This window comes from Acartia tonsa, chromosome 11, assembly GCF_053477335.1.
Source record: "Acartia tonsa isolate MP-2025a chromosome 11, ASM5347733v1, whole genome shotgun sequence".
Taxonomy (NCBI): domain Eukaryota; kingdom Metazoa; phylum Arthropoda; class Copepoda; order Calanoida; family Acartiidae; genus Acartia; species Acartia tonsa.
This window is the reverse complement of record NC_137270.1, coordinates 76,170-84,895: the sequence shown is the minus strand read 5'-3', so window position 1 is coordinate 84,895 and position 8,726 is coordinate 76,170. Positions and strand designations below refer to the sequence as shown.

The 8,726-nt window shown below is 30.5% G+C and overlaps 1 long non-coding RNA gene across 1 annotated transcript; it reads right to left on the bottom strand.

Annotated features, from left to right (window-relative positions):
- Positions 1-660: 660 nt before the first annotated feature.
- On the bottom strand, positions 661-2,173 carry LOC145331423 (uncharacterized). Its single transcript, XR_013883725.1, has 3 exons — positions 2,104-2,173; positions 1,545-1,593; positions 661-789 (listed from the first exon to the last, which is right to left on the bottom strand). It is a non-coding gene; the product is annotated as an uncharacterized LOC145331423 (long non-coding RNA).
- Positions 2,174-8,726: the final 6,553 nt, after the last annotated feature.

The window sequence follows — 8,726 nt, the reverse complement described above, 5'->3', positions numbered from 1 at the left end:
AAATTATACCTTTAATATCAATTTCTTATTACTTAGACAAAATTCATGCTAATTTGCTTCAATACTATGTATAGTAAACACTTAGTCCCTTAATGTAATTGAGATATTCAACAAGATATAAAAGACCAATTAGTCAGAAAACTAGGTTATTATCTTCAATAGATTAAGAATATTGAAACTGTGTCTTTTGAGATATTTTAATATTACATTGATGTGTAATTTCTCTTAATTTGAAAAAATCAGAGATCACAAAGAAAAATTCCTTTGCAAAATAAAACTTGAACTGGCAAAAATGGATCATGTATATTTTATAAGATTGTTTATTATTATGATAACTCCTTGTATATTTAATTCATTTTTTTTCTCATATAATGATATACCAATATTCAAATCTTTTCTCAGATTGTGGTTAAGTTTAATCCCTATTTGATCCATTCAGGTGTTTCATAGTTTTTTTCCTGTGTTGCTTTGAAACCGATTAATATGAATGGAATAGAACTGGTTCATAGCCATACCAAAAAATAATGTCTAGCATAGTTTTCTACAATTATAAAATTGTACAATCATAAGATTAAAACCAGTTTATTATCCAGTGCCTTTGGCATCTTGAGGTTAAAAAATCTGGTTTTAATCTTATGATTGTACATTTTATATAAGCTGTTTATAATATGATGTGAAGAATAATTATTATTGCATATGTAACTAGATGAAAATTGAGTAAATAGTAATATATATAGTTAATAAAAAATGTGTTCTGTGAAGGATCTTTATCTGCTGCCCTTGTCAGTTCTAAAGTATAAACATTGAATACTATAAGAAAATAACAAACAAATCAACCAAAAAATAAGGATGACAACATCCATAAATAGCGAAGCTCAAAAATTATGAATGGATATCTGGAAAAAATTAACTATAGAGCAGTGTCAGACAAAAATCATTAAGCTTGATAAAAGCAAGAAATCACATAGCTTTTAAAATCACGCAACATTTAAATCATGAAAGCTTGAAAATCTAGGAATCAATCTAAAACCCCAATTAATACAAAAATCTTAATGAAACTTGGTTAAAATATATAGAATGTAAAATTAATTCATCCCTGAAAATTTCAGCTCTCTATCTTGAAAAGGAGATGCAAAAATTAAGAATCTAGGAATCGATCTAGCATACCAAATAACAGACAGATGGACAAAACAATGTATAGATTACATGGGCATATGGCATGGGAATCTTCACTAAAAATTTCAGCTGTCTATCTTGAATAGGATCCGAGAAAATAACGTTTCCCCCAATTCAATAATTACAGACGGACGGACAGACAGATAGAGTATTTTTGCTACTAAAAAAGATTTGCTGGGCTTAATTTATCCATAGATTTAAATATTCTACAAAAGAAAATGTATAAAAAAGGATGTGGGGTTTTGGTACATTAATCTTTTTTTAAACATAGTATGGAATTTCAGCTTATATGATTAAAGAGAATATTCCACCTTGTAGGTATTATTTTCTTGCATGATTGCATATGTCAAATTTATGTCATGGTTTACCTAGTTTTATTTTTGTTCATTTACTCAACATCCCTTCCTCTCTTAGCTCCTGAAATATTCATTACATCTTTAAATTAAATAAAGATATAGGATGTAGATACTTTGATATCAGTATTTCTGTCACAGGTCATTATGACCAGTCAAAGTTACCAAGGTGTCACAAAATTAACAACTCCTGGAGTATACAGATTAGTATAAATTTGTAGCCTCAATACTCTTTTATTTTTTTATATGTCTATATGTTTGTTTGCCTCTCTAAAAATTAAGAAACCATACAAAAATTTGTCAATCTTTATCTACCAGATGCCAATTTATAGGTTTCTTTAAGTACAAAAATTACCTACAGATAAGGGCTGCTAGATAATATGGGTAAGGAAGCAAGTCAGAACTATAAAAAAGGGAACTCCACATACACATTCAGCTCAACTGTCATATAAGACATGGCCACCCCTCCCTTCCTCCTCAAACCATTGAGAATTCAATTTATAAAGGTAAAAACAGAAAATGTAAAGAAAAACTGCTAAGGCTTAAACAAAAATGGGACTTTATGTAAACTTACCATTTTCTCTTAGTACTTCTTCAGTTTCAGTATTCCCTTCACGAATTGCCCAGTCAAGTGCTGTGTAACCTACACATTAATTTCTATAATACACATGTTCACAACTAAATATCTAGCCAAATATAAGATGGACAGAAAAAGAGGAATTAAACATATATAAACAGGGTGGGAGGGTAATTGTAGAAATTTCTGATCACAATCCAAGCTGTAGCTTCTTAGTTTTTGAAGATAAAAGAAAGCATAGAACATCCTATTATGAAATATATGAGTTAAAGTCAATTTCAGGTTACAGGTGCAATCCTGCAGGTCCTAATCCTACATGTCATGGCTCCTGTGAACACAATTTTTGAATGGACCTGGACTAGAAAATTCCAGTCCCAATCAAAGTTGTAAAGATAAAAGGTTGTATGGACATCCCAATATCAAATATATGAATTCAAGTCAATTTCAGGTTCCAGGTAAAATCCTGCAGGTTCAAATTCTCCAGGTCATAGCTCCTGTGAACGTAATTTTTTATTTAAAGGGAGTGTGAACGTAAAAATTTCTCATCTGATTATCAAATCTTAACATTTACTAAGCACATTTCACTACACTGATCAACCAAAAACGTCCTATTAACAAAAATATCCAGGAATAATGCCTTGATTTTATGGTATTTTGAGAGGGAAAAAGGAAAAAACAAAGAAAATCTGAACGTTTTTGATTCTTATAATGTTTGTAGGGATATTTAACTTGTCATATATAGTTAAAACAATTTACTTGCTGTTAAGGATTCATTTTATGCTATAAAATTGCCAATTAGTTTTTTATAACGTAGTAATTAGGTAATAAAGACATATTTTAAATTCGTATTATTGACAAAAAAAATACCTCACTGTCTACAAAGGGTTGAATCTCATAGGTTATTTAGAATAATAATATCCTTTTTTATTGTGTTGGACAATAAATAACCCACTTTGGAGAATTAGTTTACACTTTTATCAGACTGTTTATAAAGAAATATTGCGTCTTTATTATTAACAAATTTGTAATTAAAGGTGGGCGAGAGATGGGCCATCTAAAGTTAATTGGATAATGATAAAAAACCTGTTTCTGGCTTTGTTATTGTATTTGGTTTTCAATAAAAAATATTGCTTATTTTATCAATTTCTAAGTAACTATACATTGGTTTAAAGCAAGGATTATGTTAAAAGTCAGCTTAACTGTTAGGAAAAATCTAGAACTATGTGAAAAAGTTTAATTTTAGCTATAATGGGAGAAAAAATAAATTTAATGGACATTTTATATAATACGGAAAATTTCTTCCTTTCCCTGTACCTTATAAAAATCGTCGGAAAAAGCCGTTTTTTAAGCAAACAAAAGCGCGTTTTGCTCTATCTGTGAGATATTATGAATGAGATAATGTTAAGATTTGATATTAAGATGAGAAAAATTTATGTTCACAGTCCCTTTAAGGACATTGAGTTTTAAACTTTAGCCTTAGTTTACATAACATTTTAAGTTTCCTTGCTGACCACTAAATTCTGCAGCTGGACCTGCCAAGTACAGCTGTTGCTACCAAAATTTTTGCTTAGAGAATTCTAATATGGTTCTTTTAGCTTCAAAAATAAAAAAAATACAGCCATTTAAATTTTTCAAAGTTAAAAAGGGCCTAAAACCCAGGAACTGCTATTCAGCCAATTAATTCCATTTGAAATTGCCAAAAGTTAAGAAAGTATTTTAAAATGTGAAGGGGTTGTAGGAAAATTGTCGCTCAGAATTGTTTGTCAGAATCACATTCACTTTTCCTTGCCTAAAACCAATGGTTCTTAAATAAAAGGGCAAAGAAAGCATGCACAAAATGTTTAGCTCTGTAGCTCATAAGACTGGTACTTCCTAGATGAACATACATTTGTCTAATATATAAAAATATTATACAATAAAAGTAAAGTGTAGCTAACAATTATTCTCCTATGAAGAGTCATCAGCTCCATGTTCTAATAAATATCAAATATTATTACAATGAATTGTGTAACTAACCATATATATCCTGTTTATTGACATCAGCTCCATTTTGTAGAAGAATCTTCACAATATCAGTGTGGCCTTGAAATGCTGCAAACATAAGACTTGTATATCCTAGATGAACATACATTTGTCTAATATATAAGAATATTATACAATAAAAGTAATATGTAGCTAACAATCAGCCCCATGTTCTAATAAATAATTAAAAGATTGATGGACAGATATAATTACAATGAATTGTGTACTAACCAGTATTTTTCTTTAGATTGACATCAGCTCCATTTTCTAGAAGAATCTTCATGATATCAGTGTGTCCATTTCTTGCTGCAAGTATAAGACTGGTTTCTCCTAGATAAAATGCATTTTTCTAATATATAAAAATATTATACAATAAAAGTATTGTGTAGGTAACAATAATTCTCCTATGATTAGTATTGTGTGGTTAAACCATCATTATCCCCGTCTTTACACAAGACTGGTAAATCCTAAATGAACAAACAATTGTCTTTTATATAAAACTATTATATAATAAAAGTATCCTAGCCCCATGTTCGAATAAATAATTAAAAGTATACAAAAATGTTTTTTGATGTGTTAAAAGGTTACCCTGTGAAACTTGAAAGAGGTTTTGTTATCCAAAAACACCAGGTGACAGGGGGTATAAAATGTGCCAACCCTCATATAAAACCAAACATTGAAATTCCTTCAATCACAGGCATGTTGCATATCAAAATGACCACTTTCAAGTTTCACAGGGTTTTATATCGACCCAGTAACTCTTGCCAATGTGTACTAATGTGAAATTCCAAAATCAACCCACCCTTTTGTTCAATGCTTATCACACCCCACAGAAGGTGTCCTGGCATCCTGTGCCCGCTAGGATGGAGATATTAAAAAAATTCCAACTCTCAGTTATGTGTCATACAAATAGAAAATGAGATAGAAAAAAGGGGCGTTCAACTGTAAGAATTGGCATAAACTCTAGTTTTGGGAAATATAAGTACTATTTTTGTGCAATTTGTAGTTTAGGTACTTAAAAAATGTGAGAGAGGTTGAAAAGTTTTAAGTAAGTTGGAGCATTTTTTAAAATTAACCATGAAATATTTTTTTAGATATAAAACTAGAAAATAAGATATTAATATTCAACTTCTATCAGTGGGTAAGTTGGGTAAATTAACTAACCATTATTAGTTTTAGCTTGAATTTCAAAGTTTTCAGTTAATTTTTTGTTACTTCAGACATTGTTACATACTTCAGACATTTACCAAACCCACTCCCCTAACTACTGATATTTTAAGAATAAGGGGGTTGGACAAAAATCTTATTTTATTATTCTATCTTCTGCAGAGGAGTCCTATAACTACAGGGCATACAACTGTGGTGCCCTAACCATGCAGGGCTAACAAATAAAAAACTAATTTCTTAATAAATTCGGAACTAATGATAGAAAAAGCCAGTTTCCGAGTCAAGACAACATTGTGCTATCACATTTGGATTAATAGCACATGCTGCATGAAAATTCGTTCTTGGTTTAACATACATTATGTATATTAAATGAATAAAATAAAACATTTAAAAAAATGTAAACAATACCTTAATACAATTAGGTATTTATTAATTTATGATTTTACGTAATCACATTCCTTCATTTATTTAAACTTAAAATGTAATTATTCATACCTAATTTAATTTAAATGTTTTTAATTTATATTTTATATTTGTTTAATTACTCTACCATATCATAATTCTTTATGTAGACATTTCGAACAATTTAATACAAATCATTCGAGCCTTTACCTAATTTAGATTTGTATATACTCCGAATAATCAATAAAATCACCTTGTTGGTGCAGAAGTATTATTATTACACAATAGGCATAACAATACAGATATATGTAAATATTGAATACATGATCAATAACCTGTCTTTGGTTAGAGCTCCTATGTCCGATTGATATTGCTAACAATATCAATGACAAAACAGAACTAACTTAAAACAGGGCATCTAGCTATATTTATAGATGTAGACATTCATTCTTGGACAGCTCTCTAGCTTTCCAAGCATGAACCGTCTTCATGATAAACATACCTATGATGCAATACATATAGGATAACATATAATAATTGATAAAGGTGTTCACATAATATCACATTCTCCCCTTTCTTATGAGAAGATGTCATAATCTACTCAGAATTTACCCATGATATTGTATGCAACCTTTATCCGATTACGAGTATATATATATGATAAAACAAACTCAATCAGAATTCATTGAATAAATCAATAAAAAGAAAATGTAAAATAGGAAGCAATTAATAAATTTGGAATAAAATGAATCAACATAAAAACATAACTGAAGCATAAGGCAAGAAATATAAAGTGCATTTTCATTACAAGCATAAGCAAAAATAGATTAAACATATTTAATAAAATTACTATCCCTGTATCCATAACACCAAAACATATCCATTCCCTATCCATTCCATATCCATTCCATATCCATTCCATAAACCATATTCCATGCTGCCAACAATCATGTCCAACCATGCCGCCAACAAGCATGTCCAATCATGCCTCCAACAAACATGTCCAACCATGCACTGCCAACAAACATGTCCAACCATGCACTGCCAACAACCAACCATTACAAAGAAAGAACACCAAATCATTTATCTTAACAAATAACAGTATGAGTAACAGGATTAGAGAAAATAAAATACCAGCCACATGGACAGGTATTGATTGCAGGCAGAGAACAGATTATCAGTCATAAAGACAGATATATAGATGGTGTAGGCAGGAACACTATTCCTTCTTACATTTCTTTCCTCGAATCCAGTATCATCAACATTCATTGGTTCTGCACCAGAAACTGCTGGTCCTGCACCAGAAATTGCCGACAGTAGTCCTGCCATTTTCTCCAGATCAGATCTAATGACAATCACAACATTCTCTAGTTACCAAAGATTGCATCATCAATCCTGGCTATGAAACTCCTCACATCAAGTGTTTACAGTGTTCTTGATTTCAGCCACTTCATTCTTTACTGTTGTAATATCATCCTTGGCAGCTACCATGATCCCCAATGGACATTTAAACTCTGCATACTTAAGTCTCTAAGCAGGTGTTGTAGCAGAGACAAATACAAGCAACTGCCTCTTGGTCTTATATTTAGTACTTGGTGTATTTGACAGTAGTAGCACACCTTAGTTTGGCAGATTGTAGCAGAGACAAATCTAAGCAACTGCCTCTGTGTCTTGTGTTTAGTACCTGGTGTATTCTACAGTAGAAGCACACCTTAGTCTGTCAACAAGCAACGAGAATCCTGGTTTCCAGGTCTGGTAAGATTGAGCAGCACGAGTCCATGAATCAGCCCATGTTGCACATGCAGCATGTGAATGACTGCAAGCAAATTTATCATAGCTTCACCCTCCATTATGGTTGGGGAATACTTCCTCTAATGATATATCTCCATCCAGCTCCACTGAAAATAATTCAGCATGCAAATTTATCTTTGGTATAGTCAACCACATTTGACTGATTGATCAGCACTGCCACCACAAATAAGATATACATAGATATATATGCATAAATTATCCCTTTCTTGAATTTATATATTAAGAGATTTTTATTGCATCTCAAAAATTTTTTTTCTCTTCAAGTCCTGTCTATCCAGCATGTCCAAGACACAGGATATACACTTGTATATTCCATGAAATGTTACAATTGTAACTTCAATTTTAACAATTACAACTGCAATTTGTTTAATCCAAAGAACAGGAACTTCAGGAGTTCATTCCCAAAATTATTTTGGGCATGACCATTAGTATGTACTAACCCATCCAGAATTGAGGAATTGGTTTGTAAAGGTGAGACTTAAAACAGTCATTCCCAAAAATTATTTTGAGCATGACCATCAATATGATTTTGTGATATAAATCATACATATCTTTGACATACATATGTAAGTTTATTTATCATATACTTTTGGTTTATCTTATATATTAAGAAAATTGATAATCCATAAGAGTTAAAAGGTTGGACCATAAAATATGCTCATGAATTTTCATAACCATAAATTTTAAATCCTGTATTTTAATAATAACCTTGCTTATTGGTAATTATATAATCTTTATTAATCTTAACTATTATTAGACACTTCCACATTTATTACAAGTGTCAATAATCCATCAGGGTTAAAAGGTATTTCCAATTTTAACCATTTACCAAAGTTGAAATCATGTTACTTTAGTTTAGTTTATATTAGTATATTTAAACTTTGTTTAATTTGAACTAATCTGTTCAAAACTTTTGTTAATTATACTAATTATGTATGATATAATTTGAACTACTTAAAAAATTAAACCGTTCAAATTGCATACCAAACAGAGTTATTTTCAAAATTACCAGGATCCTCCCCCCTTGTTAAAAATTTCATTCCAATATGATAACAAATTTATTGACAAAGGTAAATCAGTCATAACATTATTCTCACCTGATTCCACAATGGTATTTGAAATTCAGTGTCAAAGGCTAAATCTGTTTATTTGCAAGTCCTGAGTTTTTTTTTTTATATTAACATTCCAAGGCAAAGTTTGATAGGTTATAACTTCAT